The sequence below is a fragment of the Podarcis muralis genome, chromosome 11 (genome assembly GCF_964188315.1).
Source record: "Podarcis muralis chromosome 11, rPodMur119.hap1.1, whole genome shotgun sequence".
In the NCBI taxonomy this organism is placed as follows: Eukaryota; Metazoa; Chordata; class Lepidosauria; order Squamata; family Lacertidae; genus Podarcis; species Podarcis muralis.
The window spans coordinates 62,243,151-62,269,859 of record NC_135665.1 but is presented as its reverse complement, the minus strand read 5'-3'; the positions used below and the strand labels follow the sequence as shown (position 1 = coordinate 62,269,859).

Here is a 26,709-nt window from a genome sequence, read left to right as displayed (position 1 = left end):
AGGCCCTCGGCACTGGACCTCAGTGTCCGGGCAGAATGATGGGGGTGGAAACGCTCCTTCAGGTATACTGGACCGAGGCCGTTTAGGGCTTTAAAGGTCAGCACCAACACTTTGAGTTGTTCTCAGAAATGTACTATATACCCCACCCATCTGGCTGGGTTGCCCTAGCCACACTCACAAACACACACGCACAATACCAGTGCCCGGAACCACTGTCCCTGAGTGAGTCAACAATGATGAAGTTACTCTACATTTTGCCTTGAAAAGCTTTGTAGGGCTTCTGTTCCACTGTTCTACCTGTTTAAATGAGATCAGATATCCCAGAAAATCTTATATGGATCTATGTAACTTTGCAAGTTCAACATTCAGGGGCGGAAAATGCTTGCTCATCAGGAACTAACAGTCCCCTCCCACCAACACTCGTCTTCTTTAAAGACAACTATTATGGATTTTTTGCACACCGCAGTCCTTCGGACAGCAATTAATTTCCTCCATAAATGAAACACCTTTCATATTGCTTTATCTGGGATAGATTAAATTGACATCCGCATAGCCTGTTGGCCAGCATAACCCATCTGTTAGCATTAAAGCTACGTGGAGCGTCTTTGGGTCTCCCCCTTCTCCCCGCCACCCACCCTTCCAATTTCTCCTCGAAAATTGAAAGGGATTAGGTTAGGATTAGGTTAGTGTTTTAATCAGAAAGTCAAAAAAGATGGATTGACGAAATTTTCACCTGCTTAAGACACCGCAGATCCCCGCTCGTTGTGGAAAAGGATTTGCCTCAACTCAGTGTGGTAGGGTTGCCATATTTCAAAAAGTAAAAACCAGGACACCCTGAAAGCTATTGAGTTTTTCAGGGAAGACCCCAAAATCGTTAAGTTTTTGTTTTTTTAGACAAACCCCAGAGTTGTTGTTGAGTCAGTTTTTCAATTCCATCAGGACATCAATTCCACCTTTGAAATATCGGTGATATCCAGGGAGATCAGGACGTAAGGCAGCCCTACAGTATGGCTCCGGAGTAACTTCTCATCTCAAGGCAAAATGATGAATAAATGGTTATGTTTCACCATTACAGTGAGCCTTCTGTAGGCTAGAATTCCAAGGCAAATTATTCTGCCATCAGTCAGAGCATAGTTAGGCAAGAACATGTAGTTTGCTACATATATTTTTGAGGAAGAAACATATCTGTCATGAGGGAGCACAGGGGTGAAGAAACTAAGGCACTCTAGACGTTCATAGAATCATAACACTGTGGACTTGGGAGAGATCCTGAGGGTCATCTAGTCCAACCCCCAGCAATGCAGGATTCACAGCTCAGGAATCCCTGGCAGGTGGCCACCCAATGTCTGCTTTAAAACCTCCAGTGAAGGAGAGTCCACCAACTTCCAAGGGAGTCCATTCCACTGTTGTGGAACTCCCATTAGCTCCAGCTAGTGACCACAGATGATGAGTGTAGTAGTTAAAGAACACATGGAGACCCAAACCTTCTCCATCCCTGAGGCTTGTTTGGCAACAATGAGAAACTGAACCTTGAGTGTCATCGGTCCAGTCCTGTGGAACACCCTGCCACTGGAGATTCAGTGGGAGCTTTCTGTGCTAACCTTTCAATGCCTGCTGAAAACTTTCCTGCTCCACCAGGCCTATGCAGGCAATTAAGAGTACACCTCCCCCTACTGATGTTTCTAAATCTTTTGCTTTAAACTAGTATTTAACTTATTATTTTAGAATTCTTCGTCAGTGTGGTGACTACATTACTACATGAGCACTGTTCCACAGCATTTGATATTTTCATTTACATACATTCATTCGAAATGAGATGGGTTTATGAAACAATTCTATATCCTCCCACCACACTGACGAAGAATTCTACTATACTGTGGTCTATATCCGGAATCACTGTTCCGTGTTGGACATCATATTTGCTGAATACACAAAGCTTCACAGCTTGTTTTTCAGCATACAAAGTCTGGTATCTCACTTTATTTAAAGAGTTGCAGAGACTTAGAGATTAAAGATTTCATTTTGTACTTGTTATGGTTTGAAGGAATTCTATAAAGATTGTCTATTGCGTGTGTACATGGTCATCATGTTGCCTAGACATTGCCAACAGCTCTTACTGCCAGAAAGTTCTTCCTGATGTTTAGTCGGAATCTTCTCCCATGTCATTTGAACTCACTGGTTCGGGTCCTACCCTCCGGGGCAGCAGAGAACAAGCTTGCTTCATCCGTCTCAGCCCTTTAGATATGAGTGTGATCACGGTGGGATGTAATCCACTGGGAGCAGTCAAGTACAACATTCCTTGTAATGCTAGAGAAGACATGTGAGGGAACGTTTGGTCCAGCCAGTCGAAACTTCCTGTTCCTCCTGGCTGGAGCATCCTTCCTTTTGCATGTCATAGAAGATGGGCGTGACCTAACCTGTCCAGGTAACAAAAGAACGAGTCATGCAGCACACCTCTCTCTTTTTCACTTCCTTCTACGTTTGACCAGCTTTCAGCTAGGAATGCCCTCTGAGCTTCTCAGCTAGCAGAGGCACTGGGATCATTCCTCCATATGGGGTAGATCCACATGTACATATTTGTAACTAAGGCTGCCTTCAGGGATCACACTGTGCTCTGCCAGATGTAAGTAAACCTCTTTTATTGATTGTAGTGTCTTTATTCTTTTAAGAGGCATTCAAGGGAACTTAAATTCAATCACAACAGACTGAATTGTATAATAGTGAGAGGCTTACACGAGCCTGCAACCAGCTATCTGCTGTGCATGTAAAAGGGGAATGTAAACTCTGCTAAAGTAAAGGAACTTGCTAGTGCATGTTAGGAAGAATATTAATAAACATCCTCTCCTGCCACCCTGAACATTCCCATGATCACTGGATCCCACAGTTTGGCAGGTAGGTCTACCCATCACTTGGGCCCCGTTTTAAGCGGAGATCATAGAATCATAGAATCACAGAATCATAGAATCATAGAGTTGGAAGAGACCACAAGGGCCATCGAGTCCAACCCCCTGCCAAGCAGGAAACACCATCAGAGCACTCCTGACATATGGTTGTCAAGCCTCTGCTTAAAGACCTCCAAAGAAGGAGACTCCACCACACTCCTTGGCAGCAAATTCCACTGTCGAACAGCTCTTACTGTCAGGAAGTTCTTCCTAATGTTTAGGTGGAATCTTCTTTCTTGTAGTTTGGATCCATTGCGATCCAATTGCACACCCTACAGCAGGAAGATGAGGAATGGAGGGGGCAGGAATAAGGATGATCAAAGTGGAGCTGCCTTACCTGTATCCATTCCTCCAATGCACCTTGATTCCGCACATGTTCTTTTGAATGCATAAATAGGACCTCCGTTTTGTGAATGTGACAATGTGCTGCAGGACGTATTCTCTACTAATTCCGTAAGCAAGAATCTCTCTCTCTCTCTCTGCTCATAATGGTAGCTACGATCTAAGTCCCTTTAATTCCATTCAGCGTTCCTTCATCTCTGAAGAAGAGGAAGGCAGCTGCTTGTATGGTTATTACAAAAGGAAGTAGTCAATAGGTAGCACACCTGGAGATTTATCACTTTGTTGTAATTATTAATTCCTTCAATAATCTGAATGCCATCACTTTCCCCCTCCTCCTCCAAAATTCATTAATTAAAAAGCTTATCCTCTCAAGACTTCATACGTTAAAACAAAAAACAAAAAATCTGAGGCTTTGATCAGCAATCTCGCTCCTTTCAGGATATTATTCTACATTTAAAAGGAAGAAAACAAAAATGTTTTGTGATTTTGGTCTACTCAAACCTATGTACCTTAGAAGCAATTGACAGATTTCATGTCATGGTTCGCTCCTCTCCCCCAATCCTTTCTGTCCCCAATTTTTCTCCGGCAACTACTCTCGCTTCACCCCCTGAGTCCTTGGGATACTGTTGTGTTAAATTTCTGAAGGGGGCTTCTTGGATCTGAGCCTTGTAAACATGACTATCAACAGGGCATTGATTTGTAGATGGTTTTAACCATCATATTTGCTCCAGAACATGACTATATGGAAAAGTCTGCTGAGAAGACACACACACAAACATACCGTAGCATACAAAATAGATTACAGCAGTTTACAACAATATAAAACCATAAAACCATACTTTGGAGGGTAGGGTTCAAGTTACACAAGACTCTGACTAAACAACAGGAAGAACTTTCTGGTGGTAATAGTTGTTCAACAGTGGAATGGACTCCCATGAGAGTTGATGGGCTCTTCTTCCTTGGTGGCTTCTAAGCAAAGGTTAGATGCTTTAGTTGAGTTTCCTATATTGCAGGGGTTGAATGAGATGACCTTTAGGGCCACTTCCATCTCTACAATTCTATGACTATCATTTCTGATTGCCAGAGGAAGCAATCTCAACTCTCAGCCCTCTGTATCCTGTTCTGGGGGTTCTCCCAGCCCACCCACAGCAGATTTTGTGATGCATGGGGAGAGGAAGGGTGGGGAGGAAGTCTCAATGTGCTGGCAGGCTTCACCGAGCTGCTCCCCACTAGCATAACTATTTAGCTGAATCTGGCACTAGGCTTATGTACAGCCGCTGCCTGCCAGAGTAGACAATATTACAATACATAGACCAATGGTCTGATGGAGCAGGTCATAACTGTGCAAATACTTTGAATGAAGAAGTTTCCAGATCAATTAATAACAGGCCAACTTGGTGAGGATGCAAAGGATGGCCTTCTTGGTGGTGGCTTCTCCCAGACAGCTTTGGAATTCCCTCCCCAGAGAAGCCAGACTGGCTTCCTCCTTGTTGTCCTTCCACCAGCAAGCAAAGACTGCTTTATTCCGAACAGGACTTTCGGAACTGACTACTTTTTTATGTTTTGGGTTGTTGTTTTTTATTTAAGGAAACTTTTAAATGGTGCTGTGTTGTTTTTACCATTATTATTATTTTTTGTATTACTTTAATTCAATTAGGGTTTAATTACCTTTTAACGGTCATCTGTTATACATTTTGAAAATTTTGTGTTCTTCCTGTGTTGTTTGAATGTGTGCAAGCTGCCTTCAGTTCTGGTCTGGGGGGAAAGTGGTACAGTCATACCTCCGGTTAAATGTGCTTCAGGTTGAGCATTTTCAGGTTACGCTCCGCAGCAACCCGGAAGTAATGGAGCGCGTTACTTCCGGGTTTCATCGCTCGCACATGTGCAGACGCTCAAAATGGTGTCACGTGCATGCACAGACATGGGTTGCGTTCGCTTCAGGATGCGAACGGGGCTCCAGAACGGATCCCGTTCTCATCCAGAGGTACCAAAGAATATAAATAATACTAACATTTATATTAGTATTGTAATTTATTTAGTTAAAAAAAACACAGATAAAAATTATTAATATAAACACATGCAAAATACATTAAAATGCACACCAAATACATTAACTGACTCTTACTAGTTCAATTTGTTAGTTTCCTTATCTCACCTAAGGCAACTCAAAGTGACTTACAAACAAACAAACAAACTTCCTCTGATTTGATGAAAGCTGCCCGTCAGAGTAGATAAACTACTAGGGTAAATTAACGATGCATTTGGACACAGTTAAATGTCGCTGCATCAGTTCCTATCACCTTGTAAGAGTTTTGTCGCCTTGTTTCCCCCCCTCTGAGAACCTTCATGGTAACATAGGGAGCTGCCTTACCCCAACTCAGACCACTGTTCCCATTAGCTCAGCAGAGCTTACACTGACTGGCAGCGGATCCCCAGGATTTCAGGTAGGAAGTGCATCCCAAGCCTTACCTGGAGATGGCAGGGATTGAACCTGAGACCATCTGCATGCAGGGCAGAACGCCTTCCCACTGAGCTACATGCCCTTGTTTGTTTGTTTTAGTAATATGCACACCAAGAAGCCCAGATTGAGTCGGAGGGGGGTTAGGAGGTTGCAGAGAGTGAATAATCACATAATAAGGCAGAACATTGTAGTCCTGTCCCTGGGAGGAATATCCTAGCGGTGGTGCAATGGCCTGGAGGCTACAAGAATTGTGCCACCGTGTATAACAACAAAAACATTGAGCCCTGCATGTTTTCTAGAAACAGGAACCCAGAAATAAACTGAAACCGTGTATCTAGGAAGCAGTGAAGCAGACAGGGGGGTGATTTCTCCATGTATGGAATGAGCGGGGGGCGGGGGGATGACTATGTTCAATTAAGTCAGGAAATAAAAGGCCCCAAATGCTTCCATTAATGGGAACTGAGCAGAACACAAGCCCATATTTTCCATCCATTGTGTCCCATTCCAGACCACAATTTTCAGCCTTGAGAAACTGAGCAGCAGGGAACCAGAGAAGGCGTTGCAGTATTGGTCCTGAAATTCAGACTTCCCTGTAAAGAAGGATGGAGGGTTAAACCACTCTGGGAAATGCGAGGGGAATAGGGGCCGCCTAACAACCCCCAGCACCCTTGACAGACTACAGCTCCCATAATTCTTTGGCTGTTCAAAGTGGTATCATGGGGCTTCAAACATATGGTGTTAAGGTGAGCCTAGCAGGCACTGATTGCATAGTTGTTCTCTGAGATGTGGAGGGGAGGGAAAAGGGGGGAAAATTGGGTCATTCCAGGATCCAATCAGAAACCAGGACATTTTCTGTAATTCTAGGACTGTCCCTGGAATATAGGGACACTTGGAGGATAAGTCATTGGCTACTAAGGCCAGGCAGGGCTGAACCAGCTCAGAAAGTTTTGGTGCAAATCACACAAGGGCACCCTTTCCGCTGTGGGATGTGAAACACAAGAGCAGTCAAGTACAACATTCCTAGAGTGAACATGTTTACACATGGGGAGGAATGTTTGTCCAGCCAGCAAGTAAACTTCCTGTTTCCTTCTGGGCTGGGACAGACTTCCTCTGCATGTGATTAGAGGTGGGCGTGGCCTCACCTGTGCAGGTAATGACAAAAGCACAGGGCAGGGCAGCCATCTCTCTTTTTGACTACATGCATCGAAGAAGCAACATCTGCTTAGCCAAAGATGCTCTCTTGGTTTCCAGCCAAGAGAGGACAGAGGGACTGTCTCCTTATGAGATAGTTTCCAGGTGTATGTTACTTTTCTAAGCTAAGTCTGCCTTCTGGGATTCTATTGTGAACAGAATGATGTGTGAGTAAACCTTTTTATACTTTTATAGAAGACTGTGTCATGTCTTATCTTTTATGGGGGAATAAGGGGGAAAATACTAGAACAGTTATTATAGAGGCTTTAGCGAGCCTGAGCAAACGCATCCACTGAGTTTAAAAAGGGGAATGTTACTCTGCTAAATTGTGAACTTGTTAACACAAGTTGGAAAAGGATATAATCAAACAATATACCCTCTCCTGCATCCCTGAACATTCCCACATCAGCTGCCTGCTGTCACCCAAGCCATGCCACCTGCTGTCCCACAGGAACCTGCAGCCACCCCCCAAAGCTGCCTCCCTCTCAGTGGAGGAGACCAGAAAGGAGAAGGTGGTGGTGGTACCAGTGGCAGCACCAGCAGTGGAGAAGAGGAGGAGGAGGAATAAGAAGAGGAGGAGAGCAGCACGACATGCTCCTTGGGTCCTGATCTGCTGCCCATCCCAACTGCTCCCCAACACCCTCACCGCGCCTCATGGGATGGGTGGGCTTGAGGCAAGGCAAACACAGAGAAGGCTATGGCTTGCTCTTCCGAAGAGTAGAAGGAAGCCATCACAGCCTTGCCTTCTGTTGAAAGCTTTGAGCCCTGTTTTTCATTACTGTGAATCACAGGTAGAAGAACGTAGATGTTCTCGTGAGACTCAAAATGTTTCCGAAGTAGAAATGGGACCAGCTAGAGCTACGCAAAACAAAAGTGGCACTTGGAACCTTTGTGAACTCTTGTTTCTCTCTGTAAGAAAAGGGATCAGAATTGAATCTTGGATGCAGTCCCAGAAATCAATTGGCACACCCCACTCATCCATTCCACCAAAAAAAGAGAGGATCTCTTCATACTATATATTGCACCGTGCACAGTGCAACTATATTAAAAGAATAAGGGCTTTTTTCAAAAAGAAGAACCTAAGTAGAAAATATGGCTTAGGCAAATGGAGCTTCAACAGTCAGAGGCAGTCTACCTCTTAACACCCAACACTGGGGAAGGGCTGTTGCCTTCTTGCCTTGCTTTTAAAGGACACAGGCATTTGGTCTGATCAAGCAAGGTTCTCTCTTGCAGGGCAAAGATGAAATCCAATAACTTGTTTTTATCTGTTTGGACAGTCAGACATGGTGACTAATGCCGGCCACAGGCCTCTTTATCTGGACCTCAGGTCTCTCCTGAGGCCATACCTCCTCTTCAGCCCTTCTCCAGCCCCGCTTCACAGCCCCACTTTGAGTGTTTATGCCTGTGTTCCTGAACTCTGATAATGATTCTTGCTTGCCTGGATAGAAGATGTGGAGGAGCTAGTCTACTGCAGAAATGGCAAAAAAATAAATAAAAAAAAATCACATTTGTTTCTCTGGCAGCTTTTGCCTCTGGCTGTGACCATCACTGGCAGGTGGCCCCTGGAAGCTTGCCCCAAATGGAATGTGGCCCTCAGAGCTAGGGAGAGAGAGAGAGAGAGAGAGAGAGAGAGAGAGAGAGAGAGAGGGAGGGAGAGGGAGCGTTCACCACCCCCTGGTATTAGGAAGGAGGAGTGGAAGGTTGTAGCAAAATGTAGAACAGCAAGGATGAAAGATGAAAATATAAGGCAGTGGGGGAGAAAGGCAAGGACAATCTCAGAGCAACCAGCATTAATGTCACTGTATAAAAGGTCTGTCAGCATTTCCATTACAAACTCCTGTTTTCAAAGGTTTATAACTTGTCCATAAAAATTCCCTCCAAGAAGATGCTGAAAACTTGGCAAAGCAGCGCTCTCTCTCTCTCTCTCTCTCTCTCTCTCTCTCTCTCTCTCTCTCTCTCTCAATTGATTTTTGTCTTTTTCTTCAGTCCACCCCTCACTTCACCTCCTCACCCTCTGCTTTTTATTTTATTATTTTTGCCTGCAGTAAAAAAAATAAAATAAATTAAAATAATCCACTTATTTTTGCAGTTACTGCAAAGGGACATGGCAGGGTCAGCACAAAGGATGGGTGGATCAGCCTATTTCGGTTCCAAGTAAATATGTGCACGTGCTTAATCATAAATATGTTCCCTTCTGAGCTGTTGTGGATATTTTCTTTTTAACCACATTCACATTTGTATTTGAATAGAAGAGAATTGATGTCATTTTGTATGCATTCTTCCCCTAATGGTACACATTTCTCAATGCTTATGCGTTTATGTATATTTTCCTACAAAATACTTTTCTTTATTTTTTTGGTGGGCATTTCTCTGAACTGAAATGGCACAACGAAAAAGGGGGAAAGTGTATATTCTGACTAATACTTGTAATCTTAACTGCGGATTAATCTGGGACCAGCGAATCAGATCTGTTTGCTGAAAAGTGGGAAACCAAATGACTTTGGAGTCTCTAGAACGTAAATGACAGACTACGACAAAGGGATGAAGATATCACATCTCTAGCAATGCACACATGCCAAAGAACAGGGGTAGGCAACCTAAGGCCCAGGGGCTGGATCCAGCCCAATTGCCTTCTCAATCCAGCCCGTGTATGGTCTGGGAATCAGCGTGTTTTTACATGAGTAGAATGTGTCCTTTTATTTAAAATGCACCCCTGGGTTATTTGTGGGGCATAGGAATTCATTCATTTTTTTCCTTCTTCAAAATATAGTCCGGCCCACCACATGGTCTGAGGGACAGTGGACCGGCCCACAGCTGAAAAAGGTTGCTGACCCCTGCCAAAGAATATGTACAGAAAGCCATCTGATTCTGTGTTAGACCATTTAGCTCAGTATCATTTACACTCACTGGTAGAAGCTCTCCAGTATTTTAGAGAAAAAGACATTCCTGTCTCCCAGGACAACAACCCTGTGAAGTAGTCATTAAGAGTCGTCAACAGGTTTACCATACCCATTGAGTCCGTTAAGTTGTGGGTGAACATATCAGACACAGCAATTCTTCAAGCAGCTCTTTTTTATTCAGCGGCCAGAACAGAACTGAACTGAAGGGCTCAGTCAGCCTGCTTATATAGAGCTCCAGTACACATAACTGTAACAACTTTCTAAAACTATCCAATCACTGAACGTCACTTTCGATCCCTTATTTGCATAACTATCTATAGTATCCCCCTGCTGGCCCAGGGTGAGAACTTCAGTACATAACAGAGTCAATCACCCATCTCCTACTAACCTCCTGAGAAAAACCCCACCCCATTTGCAATGCCTGTCATGGGGTCATCTGCTTTGGGGGCAGGGGCCTGGTAGGAATTTTGTCCATTTGGCTGATTGGCTGGTGCCATTTGGTTTTTGCCTACTGTGTAGCAAATCGTCACAACTTGTAAGGTTGTGGTTAGGCATTGGTTAAAAGATTGGTTGGTGGAGGGGTCAGGGTTGGCTGTGCCTGTCCCTCCAATGCTGCTGCTGCAAGAGAATTCTGTTAAAGGAATCCAGGGGCTTGCCATTCTTTTGTCCTGAATGGGGCTTGGGCTGCGCAAGCCCCTGGGAGCATGCGGGGAGAGGTGAGGGTCTGGTGCCCAGCTCCATGCTCCCCCCAATATTGTTTTCCCTTACTGGCTTTCGCTGGAATCCGGAAGTCAGTTCTGTCCCGGGGCGGGGGACAGATAGTCGGAACCAATGCCTAAGCAACCACTCACATTTATGTATTTTAATAAAGTTGTGGCCAAAAATATGCCATAAACCTTAAACAAAAATTATGTGTGAATTATTTAGGGATGGCTTGGGGGACCTCAACACGCAACAAAGGAGAGAGACAGAGAGAGTTGGCAACACTGAAGAAAACAAGGAGTAGGATTTAGGATTAGAGTTAAAGAATCACAAGGGGGGGCGGGGGTAGGCGGAAGGATCAAGTTGTAAGAAGCAGAACTGAAGGAAGGCTCTCCCTTTCCCGCACTCTCTTTGGGGTTTTGATGTTTTTAATTGATGCAAAGCATGGTTGATGCCTGAAGATTTGCTGCTCGTTTTGTTATTCTAATAAGCAACACATCCAGGAGGGAAAGGCAACATCAAAACTCCTGATCCATCGCTACAGACCCGAGGCAGCTTCGATGGGGGCCAAGGGAGTTGAGCAAAACGCACGTGGCACCAAGACACCCCTACCCCCCCCCCCCAATTCCCTACCCCCACGGTTAAATTGAATAGATCTACATCAGTGGAGGTTTCAGATGCAAACCTGTTTCGCTGGACAGCATCCTACATCATCCAGGAAAAGAGAGTTCTAGGTCATTTTTTTTCCTTTTTTTTTTCCACAACAAGGAAAGTCGGAGAAGCTTTAAACTGCCAACACAAAAGACGGCACTTAAAGGATTTCATTTCCTAGAGGTCCAGGGATGTGTTTGATATGTAGATGTAGATTTATATCAGTTAAGACAGGCTAACTACCGTTACTGGATCAGACGGGCTAAGGAGGAAAGACGCAGAGGGATTAGAGGGTGACGTTCAATGCTAATTAGGGATTTGTATATACTCTGCAAAGAAAGCCCTCATTTGCCATAAAGAAAACCTGAATATTGAAGACTGAATAATCATACAAATGGGTCATTTTCATACCCTATTCAGCCGAGGATCCAGTGGGTTGAAGCAACCCTGGATTGCCCTGGTTTGGATTCACCAGAAGTGATCCACAGCTGTCAAAAAGCCAGAGAGGAATGGACATGCAACTGGGTGGGGAGGAAACAGAGGATGCTGGCACATGCCCATCACCTCCTCTTTCCCGCCCCCCCCCCCCCCGTCTCCTTATTTCCTTTAATGTTTAACTGGGGCTTTAAAAGCCTAAATACATATTCTAAATGTGCAAGACCCCCCAATTCCAACTGAGATCTGAATAGGGTCAGGTCGGGTAAGGAGCATTGTCAAATCAGGAGTTCATTGCACAGCCTTATTTGATACTTAAGATGATGATGATGATGATGATGATGATGATGATAATAATTTATTTATACCCCACCCATCTGGCTGAGTTTCCCCAGCCAATCAAGTGTTAAAAACAATACAGCACTAAATATTAAAAACTTCCCTAAACAGGGCTGCCTTCAGATGTCTTCTAAAAGTCTGGTAGTTGTGGTGGGAGGGCGTTCCACAGGGTGGGTGCCACTACCGAGAAGGCCCTCTGCCTGGTTCCCTGTGACCTCAATTCTCGCAATGAGGGTACCGCCAGAAGGCCCTCGGCGCTGGATCTCAGTGTCCAGGCTGAACGATGGGGGTGGAGATGCTCCTTCAGGTATACAGGACTGAGGCCGTTTAGGGCTTTAAAGGTCAGCATCAACACTTTGAATTGTGATCGGAAACGTACTGGGAGCCAATGCAGATCTCTCAGGACTGGTGTTATGTGGTCCCAGCGGCCACTCCCAGTCACCAGTCACTGCTAAACAGCCTTGCAGCAGGGTATCTTGATGGTCACCTCCACCCACATGAACCTGCCAGAGATACCTTTGTTTCTGAGGCTAGGTGGGTGACTAGCAGAGAGAGGAGCATTTTTGTCAGGCACACTCAGATTTGTTCACCTAGTGGCAGTTCTGTTGTGGCGAGCACCAAGCACTAGCAAGGGCCTGTCCAACTTCCCCATACTTGAAAGAGATTTTAGCAGCTGGCTTAGAAAAGAGCAATAAAAATAAAATAAAATCTGCTGGCTCTAATGCTTTTATTCTGTGGTTTCGCTCCCACTCAGTTTTGAACTTAAAATGTGGCTCTGTTGTTTTTTACCATTTCCCCAAGCCTTCCCCATGAAGATTAGGTGAGCCTTTGGCAAACTGCTGCCCTCCAAATGTTTTGGATGGCAAGTTGTGTCAGCTCCAGGCAGCACAGCCAGCCTGGGCGGCACCAGGTTGTCAAAGGCTGAATCAGGTTCTGAAAGATGGTGGACGTACCCTATGCTTCTTCTTAGTCTATAAGTTTTCCACGCACAAGGTTTTTAACTTTATTTATTTATGCATTTATTGCCTTTTGGGGGAGAAATGAAATTGCCAAGAATTCAAGCTGGCCAGCTGTCTGTTCTGCATCCAGCCTTGTCTTAATATCTCCTTTAGGTGATAAAAAAAAAAAAAATAGAGAGAGAGGAGAAGAACTGTCGTCAATCACACCCTATTAGAAAAGTAAAGTTGCACTCAAACACATGAGAAAGCTGTATCCATGGGCCATGGCGAAGGCGCAGAAGCCAAAGCTGGGTGGTTATGCACACTAACTAGCCTGATATAGCCTGCACTGCCTTGAAATGTATATCTGAGGATAGCAGGGGGATTCTAGATGGGCTGCCTGTGGTTGAAGCAGAAGAGAAAATAAAGACAGTGTTGAAGAGCCCCAGAGCCAAAGGTTATCGAGATTGTTTTCACCAGCCTCACAGAGCTGTCTCCAGTGGTCTGCACTATTCTTCCTGAATAATAATAATAATAAAATAGCCCGGAAGAAAGTGAGGGGGTAGGGAAGAGGATGATCTGTGCTGGTTTATGAGTACAAACATGGCTGTCAGCACAAAGCACATTAAAGGAAATGGCACTGCCTTCTCCACCAGCCTTTGCGTCCAAGTATAAGAACGGGAAGGATGGAAATGAAGCCTGTTGTGTTCTGGGCACCAAAACCAGAAACAACATGTGTGTGTGTGTGTGTGTGTGTGTGTGTGCGCGTGCAGGGAGTGGGAGAAGGAAAAGATGTAAGAGAGGCAGGTGCTATAGCACATGGTCTGCCGAAATGAGGCACATGTTGACAATCTTTAGTTCCCTGCTCCACTTCAATCTGAATACGACCCTATATAAAGGTAAAGGTACCCCTGCCGGTACGGGCCAGTCTTGACAGACTCTAGGGTTGTGCGCTCATCTCACTCTAGAGGCCGGGAGCCAGCGCTGTCCGCAGACACTTCCGGGTCACGTGGCCAGCGTGACGAAGCTGCTCTGGCGAGCCAGTGCAGCACACGGAAACGCCGTTTACCTTCCTGCTACGACCCTATACGGATAGGGTCAATTCTGCCTCCCCAGTTTCATGCTGAATTGTTTTTTTTTTTTTTGTTTTTCCTACTCTTGGGTTTGTCACAGGAGATTGGTTCTCATCGTTCCCAACAGTCTCTGCTGCGATTTGAATGTTTTATTTAGGTTTCTAAACGATATTCTACAAACTTTGTCGCATAGCAAAAGCTGGCTATCCGGGCTACCTTCAGGAACACTTTGCATTCTGTTCCTCTGCCCAATCACTTCTCCATAGAGATAACCATAGTGGTGCCAGATGTTCACAGGGTTAATCTTATGCCAACTATGACCAGGGCTTTTAGTGCAGCAATACCTTCCCTTTGGAGTGCACCCCCAATAATTAAAAGTCAGGAATCCTGAATTTTGGCATTTAGGGGCCTGCTTAAAAACCATATTTAATCCAGGCTTTCCCTGAGGGGTGATTCAGCTATGTCGATGTATTAAAATCTTATCCATTAAGAACACAAGACAAACACAATGGCCTATCTAGTCCAGCATCCTGTTCACACAGTGGCCAACCAGATACCTGTGGGAAAACAAGAGCCCTTTCCCCTCCTGTGAATTCCAGCAACTGATATCCAGAAGCATTACTGCAGACCCTCCAAGTGTCCTTATTTTCCAGGGACAGTCCCGGATTTACAGAAGCCATCCCAGTTTCTCATTTGATCATGGAATGTCATGGAATGTTCTCCTATTTCCATCAGAGAAATGTTGGAGGGTATGGAATGGGACGGCCCTCAGAGCTTTTTTTCCAGCTGGAACTCACAGGAACTCAGTTCCGACACCTCTCAGGTAGGCCATTCTAAGAGAACAAGGCAGGTGTTCATAGTGAATTCCAGCACCTCTTTTTCTAGAAAAATAGCACTGGACGTTCCTATATTCATTGGAGAAGTGTTGGAGGATATGTCACTGCACCCAACTGTGGAGAAAGAGCATAGCCATTATGCCTACTAATTTGTGAGATGTTTTGCTCTTGTTTTATGTGTGTCATTTTATCACAGACTTTATGCTGTTCGTATATATATATACATACACACAAGTTCCAACAGCGTTTCCTTTGAAGGACATTGTGACCACATAACTTTGTGCAATCATATAGCGGGTGGTGCTGTGGTCTAAACCACAGAGCCTAGGACTTGCCAATCAGAAGGTCGGCAGTTCGAATCTGCACAACAGGGTAAGCTCCTGTCGCTCTGTCCCAGCTCCTGCTAACCTAGCAGTTCAAAAGCACACAAAAAGTGCAAGTAGATTAATAGGTACCGCTCCGGTGGGAAGGTAAACAGTATTTCTGTGTGCTGCTCTGGTTCATCAGAAGTGGCTTAGTCATGCTGGCCACATGACCCGGAAGCTGTCTGCGGACAAACACTGGCTTCCTCGGCCTATAGAGCGAGATGAGCGCCACAACCCCAGAGTCGTCCACGGCGGGACCTAATGGCCAGGGGTACCTTTACCTTTTACCTTATAGTCTTTCCAGGAAGACCCACTGCAATGGAGAACTGAAAAAAGCCTTTGGCCACCTTGTAGACTTCCTCAGGTAAGGCCATTCCCCTTTCTTCCCCAATCAACTTTTCTCATTTTAATTGAAGTTCTTCCACCACCCTGCCACTTGCCCATTTGGGAACCAACTTTATTTTTTTATTCCCATCATTTCCAAATGGTCAAAATAAAGACTATTCGAAGGTTTGGCTGAGCTCTCCTTTTATCTGAGACTGGACTGGTTATAACCAAGATATTGTCTACCTGCAGGGCTTAGGCTTTAATGATGAAAGGTGTGGGATTGCAAAAGGCCTAAACCTTATTGATTGGAATTTCTTCTTCCTTGTCGGTGAACTGGCAATCCCAAGGGCTTCTCCCACCCCCACCCCACAATTTAATTTTATTATTATTTTCCCTCTTCATTTCATAAGCACTTGGATTTTTTTTTTAATATGAGAGCCTTTCATTTCTATAAAATTGCAGCTGCTTTCATTTAGTTTTATGGATTTAATGTATTTAGATGTTCCGAGCGAAGCTCAGAGCTGGCAGTATTATCCAGACATTTGCTGCTTAGTGCCTTCTCTAATGACAAGACTTATCTGATTCAGAGCATTTCATATTGGTGGAAAAATTAATTCTCCATTCCTTTGTCTTTGGGTTTCAAGATTTAATTTGTTGAGGGGATTCTTTCAAGAGACATTTGTTTCCCTTTTCTTCCCCTCTGCAAGCATCATAATGGGCTTCCTTCCTTCCGCAAAGTTTCCATCAATTTTTATCCAGATACAGAACTTTTTAATGTGCACTCATGCGCTCTCGCTCTCTCACATGAAATAGAAGGATACCAACATGGCCAGCTTAAATACTTGTTTTGCATAGTTGATTTGCAAAGCAGTTAAGTCCATTTCTAAATGACAAAGTTTACGTTCCTGTACCTAAGTTGTGGTTCTTGCACAAAGGTCCAAGGTTTTTTGCACTAGTGTACTAGGCCTTGAGGGGACGTGGGTAGCACTGTGGTCTATACCTCAGAGCCTAGGACTTGCCGATCAGAAGGTCGGCGGTTCGAATCCCCATGACGGGGTGAGCACCTGTTGCTTGGTCCCTGCTCCTGCCAACCTAGCAGTTTGAAAGCACATCAAAGTGCAAGTAGATAAATAAGTACCGCTCCAGCGGTAAGGTAAATGGAATTTCCATGTGCTGCTCTGGTTCGCCAGAAGCGGCTTAGTCATGCTGGCCACATGACCTTGAAACTGTATGCCAGCTCTCTCGGCCAATAAAGCGAGACGAGCGCCGCAACCCCAGAGTCATCTGCGACTGGACCTAATGGTCAGGGCTCCTTTTACCTTTACTAGGCCTTCAACTACTTTGGTCCAGGATATCTCAAGGACTGTCTTGCCCTGCAACTCCCAGGCCAGTCACTGAGATTATCTGGGGGATCATCATTATTGGTCCCCTATGGTCCAGAAGTACAACTCATGTCCATGTGGATGAGTCCAATGCCTTCAGCTTAGCGGGGCCAAATCTATGGGGCTTCCTTCCAGTAGAAACCTTGCAAATGAAGCTGTTCCTGTTGGTGTAAAATGCCTAAAGTCTGTTTCTCAAAAAGGCAGCCCTGCTGGGCAACCACTCTGCAGGAGGAATGTCAACACAGAAAATCAAATGTTTCATATTTCCCCATTATTACTCAGAAGACGGTGTTTTGCATTTGCCATCCAACAGCCATCTGACCACAATTTCACATGGGAAAAGTATCACCGACTGAGGTTCAAAATATTCTTTACAGCAGCCTTCCCCAACATGGTGCCCTGCAAATGTTTTGAGCTCCTCCTCCCATAAGCCCCAGTCACCAAAGCCAATTGGCAGGGATGGTGGGAGTTGCAAACGCAAACATCTAGTTGGCAAAAGCTGCTTTAAGAAGGGAGTTGGGTATGCTTAGCCTGGTGAAGGGAAGACTGGGAGTTGACATTGCCACCTTCAAGTATCTGAAGGGCTGTCAGGTAGAAGATGAAGCAAGCCTGTTTTCTGCTGCTACAAAGAGTAGGACCCGAACCAATGGATTCAAGTTACAAGAAAGTACTAACTTCCAACTAAACATCAGGAAGAACTTTCTGACAGTAAGAGCTATTTGACAGTGGAACAGACTCCCTCGGAAGGTGGTGGAATCTCCTTCCTTGGAGGTTTTTAAGCAGAGGTTGGGTGGCCATCATCTGCCAGGGATGTTTTTGCTGGGATTCCTGCACTGCAGGAAGTTGGACTCAATGACCATTGGGGTCCCTTCCAACTCTATAATTCTATGATTTACAGCCATGAGACCTAAGAGGTAAAGGGACCCCTGACCATTAGGTCCAGTCGTGGCCAACTCTGGGGTTGTGGTCTCATCTTGCTTTATTGGCCGAGGGAGCCAGCATACAGCTTCCGGGTCATGTGGCCAGCATGACTAAGCCACTTCTGGTGAACCAGAGCAGCGCACGGAAACGCTGTTTACCTTCCCACTGGAGAGGTACCTATTTATCTACTTGCACTTCATGCTTTCGAACTGCTAGGTTGACAGGAGCAGGGACCGAGCAACGGGAGCTCACCCCATCACGGGGATTCAAACCACCGACCTTCTGATCAGCAAGCCCAAGAGGCTCAGTGGTTTAACCCACAGCGCCACCTGTGTGGGTTCTAGAGAGCTAGAAGCATGCAATATTATTACTAGAGAAGAATGGCTACAAAGCTGAGTGAGTACTTGGAACTCGCTAAGTTGACTGAAGCCTTCAGGAACAAGTCAAATAAAATAATCCAGAAGGATTGGGAATGCCTAAATACCTACCTATCAAGTCAAGGCTCAACAAACAAGATTTGGTTGTGTTTAGAATAAACCCGTAAGTGGGAAAATGTCTCCTTATACCACAATGAGGAATATATTGAAATGCAGAGAAATTGTTTTATTTATAGGAAATGAACCACCGTGAGGTCGATGGAAGTCAAAAAACCAGAAGTATAATAAAAAGAGATCCACCCCAGAAGGGTCAGCATCTTGGTAGAGAAATGACATTCTGGGATGTCTATTATAGCTACCTTGTACTATACATATGTTCTTACTTTTTGCGTTTGCTCTGTTTTCTTTTTTGTTTATTTTTTTTTTTGTATTCAGTTGAAATGTTTGTATACTTTGTTTCATTTGTATCTGCATAATAATTCAATAATTTTTATTTTTTTAAAAAACCAACAATGACCCTTGGGGTCTATTTCAACTCCCTATGCCCACAAGTCTCAGGACGGTTCACGGGATAAAATCAGAATATAAAACCATTTTATCTTAAAAATTAAATGAAAACCAGAGGTTTTGGTTTGTTTGTTTTTAAAGAAATCTGATTCCATGACAAAATCCATTTCCTGTGATTATCCCTCTCCAATATGATTTAGGAAGTAGATATTTTTGTTGTTGCGGGTTGGAGGAGGTAATAATGACCACTAACCCTCTTGAAAATGCACCCTTAATACTCCATAGCAGAGATCCAAGACAATCAGAGCACTGTGGCACAGAATAATTTCTCAAGACAAAGCATGTGGCATTCCCCACCCTGGTCTCTAAAGGAAGCTTGTCAAAAGCCATTTACATTAACGCAGTGTGACACTTCGCCAAGTTAACCCAACAGCTTCCACCCTTTTATCAAGGAGGTCTGACTTCCTATTGGTGGCTATCAAGACGCTGCGTTTTTGCAAAACCTTCCCGCAGGACAGGCCACTGGAGAGGCTCGCAGAAACAAACGGGTGGTGGGGGGGAACCTGGAGACTCCCAGCAACAGAGAGCTAGGATTCCAGGAGCCAAGCGGAACAAACACACACTCGTATCCTTCCCTTATAAAGCTTTATTAAGCCTCTATGTTATACAACTCTCAGCGATAACAGAACTATTGCATCTGGGCTCACAGGCGACCGAGTGCATTAAAACTCCTTTCATGGAATGGCAGGAACTAATTCCTCATTTTTACTGGCTGGGAACTGAACCTTAATAGAGCCCAGAGCCCTGGACTCATAAAGCATCAGAGTAACAGAGGTTTAGGCAGGAAAGGGAAGCAGAAGTGGGAAGAGGTTTGTTGCTGAGGTTATGATGTTACTGGGGGGGGGGGAGTTATAACAAGTCCAAAGAAAGCCACAGCGTGGAATAAACAGGATAAATCTGACCAGGTCACATCTCTCTATAGTTCCACCCTCCTCTTTTTTATATATATTAAAAAAACCCAACAGCTGTTGCTGCTGCAATAAAGGCATACAAACCGCAAATATCATTCCTTAAAGCAATTTGTGTTTTTTGGGGGGGTATGTCTGGATGCATTAAATATGCAAATGAACAGGTGTTGTTGTACATGTGTGAGGGAGTTAATTCATTTTTTTTAAAAAAATTGTAGCATCATCACGACCATCAATTATCAAGAACCCAAAGGTGGAGGAGCAGGGTATTGTATCATACCATATGCAAAGCAAGCAAGCAATAAATAATTAAATGAAGAAATGGTTACACACCAATATCAAGCACGACGTCCAAATTTCCCAAGCTGGCATGGATGGTGAATGTTGGGCATCTAAGGCCAAAGAGTAAAATAAATAAATAAGTCCCAACTTATGAGAGAAAAACATTCTGGATCCTCCATCCCTCTGGAGACATGCAATTTGTGTGTGTGTGTGTTTTGCTGCAATAGCCAAAGTCCATATGTTCTTACACTAGAGAGACAAATAATAGTAATATAATAATAAAAATTATTTATACCCCACCAATCTGGCTGGGTTTCCCCAGCCACTCTGGGCAGCTTCCAACAAAATATTAAAATACAATAGTCTGTTAAACATTAAAAGTTTCCCTAAACAGGGCTGCCTTCAGATGTCTTCTAAATGTCTGGTAGTTGTTGGTCTCTTTGACATCTGGTGGGAGGGCGTTCCACAGGGCGGGTGCCACTACCAAGAAGGCCCTCTGCCTGCTTCCCTGTAACTTGGCTTCGCACAGTGAGGGAACCGCCAGAAGGCCCTCGGCGCTGGACCTCAGTGTCCAAGCAGAACGCTGGGGGGTGGAGACGCTCCTTGGTTGTACAGTGCTACCTTGGTTGTCAAACTTATTCCATTCCAGAAACCCGTTCAAAAACCAAGGTGCAGCTTCCGATTGGCTGCAGGAGCTTCCTGCTCTCAAGCGGAAGCCGCGTCGGATGTTCAGCTTCCCAAAAACGTTTGCAAACCAGAACACTTACTTCCGGGTTTGCAGCGTTCGGGAGCCAATTTGTTCGGGAGCCAAGCCATTCGACAACCAAGGTACCACTGTGTTTCCACCCCCCACCCAAGTTTCTCCTTTTCTGGGCTATTGAAGTTTTAGCTGCAGTTAAAATCCATGTGAAAAGCACTCTAGAGTGACATGTTTTCGTGTTATCAGTTCACGTGTTCAGTCACGTTTGCTCCCTGATTGGTTGGGAGCCTTTGCCACCTAATGCTCTGTTTCGAAACTTTTACTGTCAGTAGTTCAGGGGTTCTCTGACTTTCTAGATTTCATCCTGCCTTTTTTTGCCAGTTAGGGATGGCTCTCTTAAATACTACTCCCTCAACTTTTCTCCCTTGAATTTCTGGCTCGCCACCTCCAGCACCCTTATCAAAAAACCACACCACCTCATGGATTTTGCTTTTTAACAAGGTTCTTTCAATCAAGAGGCAGCCTTAACACTCACAGCCGCTTTGTGTTGATGTATACCCACCCCTACTGTGCTGACTCAACACGGTTATCTCAACATGACTGGGACAGGGGCCATGCATCTTGCAGAAGCGGCAAAGCTGCCGGAGCCAAGATGGAAAATTATTAGGATATTAAGCAGGCAGAGAGTACAAGAGTCCAGCCTAATAAACACAAATGCATTTCCGACAGCATTTGAGCGGTTGGCGTGGAGCCAGACAGAGGAGGGCAAGAGTTGATCCGGGTATTTAGGAGGACACTGAAAATTTCTGCACCCCTTAACTCAACAAATAAAATGAAATAAATCATTAGAATGACCCTGCTCATGGGTGTATGAGTGAAATCTGTCAGTTTCACTTACTTTCTTTTCTTTTTTTGCACCCCTTTAATTTTAAGTCCAGTTCTTCCGATTTCCACATCAGTTTGTAAACATTTCGTTTTAAAGTCCTGAGAAAAATTGAGGACCGTTTTCCTGCAAAATTATCCTAGTGTGCACAATTTTGTATGCAATTTTGCCCAATATATACTGTTGTTGTTTTTTGTTTTTTCCCCCAGTCACAATACATTTGTGTATGTTATTTTCACCAATGTATGCATTTCTATGGGTAAAATACACTGGTGCATGCATTTTTTGGATATACAACTTGGCTGGGAAACTGCACTGCCGTATTTGGAAAAGTGAGAATTTTGAAGGGCGGTTGTGTTTCCCTCCACATATTGTTCTGGAAAGTGTGAATTGCATAAGTTAACCCTTAAGTGTGTCATGTACCACGCCTGTTATGGTTATGTCATTGCAAGTGAGTGGATGGAACTAGTCCTACAGCCTCCCAGGTGAGAGGAAGATGGCAGAGTTCAGTGGGTATGGAGCATGACTTCAATAGTCCTTCAGAGATTTAGAGAGTATTTTATGCATGCATTTTTAGCAGTGGCCCTTTTGTGTGGATTGTAATCCTGATGGGTGGGAGTGGTTTATGTATTCATGATTGATAATAATAATAATAATAATAAATTTTTATTTATACCCCGCTCTTCCCTGTTCAGGAAACAGGGCTCAGGGAGGCTAACAACAAATTTAAAACACTTAATTGATGCTACAAAAAAACCAGCATAAAATACAGTATAAAGAGTAAATAACAATAAAATCAAAAATCAATTTAGGGGGGAAATCCATCCAATAAACATTAGATGATCACCATTAGATGATAGAAGTAATATTTGAGGTAGTGGAAGGTCACAGTTGTGTGACGTCAGTTGTGAAAAGTAAGACTGAGTGATTATTTGCATGTGTGTTGACTGAAATTTAATATTGTTCTGCCTCATGGCGCTCTTTATATTTTCATATTATATTTATGTATTTTGCTATGAGAATAATTTGACGTGGTCTTATTGCAGCTACTGCGCCTACCTGCTTATTCTGGCATCAAAGGGGGGTCAGAATAGATGACCCACAGGGTCCCTTCCAACTCTACAAATCTATTTATCTATTGTAAAGTGCTTTGAGAGCTTTCAGATGGTATGCCATCTATAAATGGAAATCATTACAATAAGATTGAAATGAATTGAATTCCACCCCATCCCTATCATCTAACTTCTCCGTGCACTTAGAAAAAGACATTCTTTCCATACCTTTTCAGTGAACCATGTTCCCCGCTTATCCCAGGCTCAGTGGAAGCAGGCATTCTACAAGACTTGCTTATCCCCATCCCACCAGAGAAGATTTTGGGGGTGATGGGGGGGCAGGCTTCAGGGAAGAGTAAGAAAGGAGAAATTCTCTTTATGCAAACAGAACAGCAAGGAGAACAGTAGCCTTGGGTGTAATCCACAAATATTATGCATACATTCCCTCTTGCCATGTTTGGTGGGGTTTATTCCCAAACAGGCATAGGGCTGAAAAATCTACTGAGAGGATGATCCAGACCAACATGGAAGAACTTTTAAAAACCCTATTGGTCTCATACAAAACTCCCTTCAATCCCTATGAAGTGCTGGTGGGGCTGAACTTTGGAGCCCTGTGGTGTGTGCAGAACACGCATCCCCATTAAATATAATGGAGATAAACTCAGGTGTGTGTGTTCCCCCCCCCCCTTGCTGCACAGTGAGGACACACAGTGGCTTAGATCAGCAGAAGGGAAAGTGGGAGATGGCAGAGGGTTTCTTGTTTTCTGCTGAGTAAACGGAGGAGTTAATAGAAGCAAACTAAATCCCTTCTATTTACCACCGAGGTCAGGGGTCAGTGTGAGTAAATCATTAATTAACACACTGACGCCTCAGTGCTATTGACAAGGTTGTGTTTACACACTGGGACAAAAGCACCCCTTTGCAATTAAGCAAGCAGTGAACTTCCACGCTCTTGACGCTTGATTGTTTTTCCAGCTTAGGTTGCCTCTGTCCCTGGTGCAAAAACAACTCTTGATCCATTTTTGACGGGGCTGGCTGTAGCCAACTGCACAGGCGCGCTCTCTCTCTCTCTCTCTCTCTCTCTCTCTCTCTCTCCAGCCCCATTCTTAGGAAGCCATGGAAAGGCACAAGTTCACCTCTCAGAGGAAAAGCCAGATTTTCATTTTAGGCCAGCAGAGAGGCCCAAACAGGGAGGAAAATAGGCAAATGCAAAAATTAAAAACAAGGGAATAATGCTTCACTGTCCAGCCTTCTAGCAATGGAGCTGAAAGAAGAATTAGAAGCCACTTCTGGTGTGCCACCATGGTGGATGTCAGTACAGGGAAGAAGAGGACGAGGTCATAGAACTGTAGACTTGGAAGGGCCCCAAAGAGTCATCTATTCCATCCTTCTTCAATGAAGGAATCACAGCTAAGGAATCCCTGACAGATGACCATCCAACCACTGCTTCTTCATCAGTGACTGGGATTTTTTCACCCACTTCATAATGTTCTGCCTCCACTGCTGCAGGCAATGTGCCCCTGAATCCCAGTTACAGTGGTACCTCGGCTTAAGAACTTAATCGTTCTGGAGGTCCGTTCTTAACCTGAAACTGTTCTTAACCCGAAATACCACTTTAGCTAATGGGGCCTCCCGCTGCCGCCACGCTGCCGCCGTGCGATTTCTGTTCTCATCCTGAAGCAAAGTTCTTAACCTGAGGTACTATTTCTCGGTTAGCGGAGTCTGTAACCTGAAGCGTCTGTAACCCGAGGTACCACTGTACTGGGAATCACAAGTGGGGAATGTGCTCTTCAAAGCAGGGCAGTATCTGAATGCTCTACCTACAGCTATGAGGGCATCTGCCTGGCTACAGTGATAATAGGACAGAGATCCTTAGATCTGGGTAGGAGCAGAACCTGGGTAGGTAGGACATTTAGGAGAAGGAAAACTCTGATCCCAAACCTCTGCTGCCTTGTGGGATATCTTTGGGAGAAGAAGGAGGAGGAGGAGGAGGAGAAGCAGAGTTTGGATTTGATATCCTGCTTTATCACTACCCTAAGGAGTCTCAAAGCAGCTAACATTCTCCTTTCCCTTCCTCCCCCACAACAAACACTCTGTGAGGTGAGTGGGGCTGAGAGACTTCAAAGAAGTGTGACTAGCCCAAGGTCACTCAGCAGCTGCATGTGGAGGAGCGGGGAGGCGAACCCAGTTCACCAGATTACAAATTCAACGCTTAACCACTACACCACACTGGCTAATGAAAGGCTAAGGAGTAAACCCTCCACAGATCTGGAGTGGAGTCCCTAAGATGGTTCGATGGTGCCTTATATGCCTCCTTCAGGCAACTCCTGCAGTCAAGCAGGAGATCACATCATTGATCACATCAGCTAAAGGGGGGGGGGTCTTGTCATCTGGGCAGCCTAGGACCTCCATACACACTGCCCAGGCTTGTGCTCCAGGAAGGTCACTTTGGTGCTGCGAACACAGCAGTTTGACTTCACCCCCGGAGGTGCACTCCATTGTCTCTCAAGACAGATGGATGCCAATAACAGCAATTGCTCTTTTAACTTTTTGTGTGTGTTTTAAATCATTGCTGCAAATACATTTTGTGATAATTTTATTGTTTTATCTTTTCTGTAAACCACTTTGAGCAGGTTCCCCCACCCCCTACAGTCAAGCACTGTATAATTTTTGTGAAAATAAAATGAATAGAAATGTCTTTATAAATAAATATACTGGATCATTCCCCCCCGCCAACTCTAGGGAGGGGCAGTTAATGTTGCTCTCTCCATCTATTGCTTCAAGTTACCCTGTCAAATGGCTCTTCCCACCCCTTGAGATTCTAAAGGTATTTTTGCCTTAGCAAAAGCCCATGTTTTCAGAAGTCAACATGCGCCCCTCTGGTCATGGCCAGCTGGCAAGAGCCTTTGCGCAAGAATCCCCATTTTAAACAGGCCTCCGCCTAAGCTGTGGGGAGATGGGAGGAATCCGTGGTGTTATCTCCACTCCACAGAATTCAAGATGAGAAATGGGATGCTCAGGCTCCGCTGTCACGATGGAGGAACAGTTAAAGAGCACTAAATCCTACAAAATAATTCCTGCCACAGCTGTAAGAAAAACCTTTAAGCCCCCTCAAGAAATAGGATGTTGACAAGTGAAGGTATTAGAACTCCGGCATTTATCCTCCTTATTCCTCCAAGCAATTTGGACGGTGCCAACTCCGACTCCACTTGCTCTTTCCGTAGCATTTTGGGCGATTCCACTGCGAGATCCCTCCCTCCACTCATTCATACAATACTATCAGCGATAGCAGTCGGCTACAAAGGCAGGCTTGTTTTCCTGCTTAAGAGCGGCTTCTGCCTTGCGCTACACTGATACAAAGCAGGAGGAAGGGAATAACCCACCCCATCATTCTGAATCTGGCTTGCATCCTGTGCACAAAAGGGTTCAGGAAATGGGTGTTGTCACCACCTACATTTAGGGATGCAAGTGGTGCTGTGGTCTAAACCACTGAGCCTCTTGGGTTTGCCGATTGGAAGGTTGGCGGTTTGAATCCCTACGGCGAGGTGAGCTCCTGTTGCTCCAAACCCAGCTCCTGCCAACCTAGCAGTTCAAAAGCACACCAGTACAAGTAGATAAATAGGTAACCCTGTGGCGGGAAGGTAAACAGCATTTCTGTGTGCTCTGGCTTCTGTTACGGTGTCCTGTTGCACCAGAAGCGGTTTAGTCATGCTGGCCTCATGACCCGGAAAGTCTGTGGACAAACGCCGGCTCCATCGGCCTGATAGTGAGATAAGCACCCCATAGTCGCCTTTGACTGGACTTAACCATCCAGGGGTCCTTTACCTTACATTTCCCCCACATTGGCTCTGCTGCTGTGGTGTCATGGGGACATAGGAACACAGGAAGCTGTCTTGTACTGGGTGACACCACTGGTCTATTTACCTCAGTGTCATAAGGCAGGTATAGGGGAAACATTTGACCCACCAGATGTTGTTGAACTACAGTGTCCATCAAACCCAAGAAGCATGGCCAATAGCCAGGGGATGCTGGGAGTTGAAGTTCAGCAACATCTGGAGTATGGATGATATTAGGTTGCCTGTTGTGGATTTGTAACATAGAAAGCTGCCTTAATAACCACTGGTCCATCTTCCTC

The 26,709-nt window shown here is 44.8% G+C and overlaps 1 protein-coding gene and 1 long non-coding RNA gene across 12 annotated transcripts in view; one reads left to right on the top strand and one right to left on the bottom strand.

The window, feature by feature from the left end:
* CELF4 (CUGBP Elav-like family member 4) overlaps positions 1 to 26,709 on the bottom strand; it is a 797,596-nt gene that overhangs the window by 617,841 nt on the left and 153,046 nt on the right. The gene's annotated exons all lie outside the window — the stretch shown is intronic.
* Positions 2,492 to 26,709, top strand: part of LOC144329160 (uncharacterized) — a 39,498-nt gene continuing 15,280 nt past the window's right edge. Inside the window, exon 1 of the long non-coding RNA XR_013394583.1 lies at positions 2,492 to 2,623. This is a non-coding gene — a long non-coding RNA (uncharacterized LOC144329160). The remainder of the gene's footprint in view (positions 2,624 to 26,709) is intronic.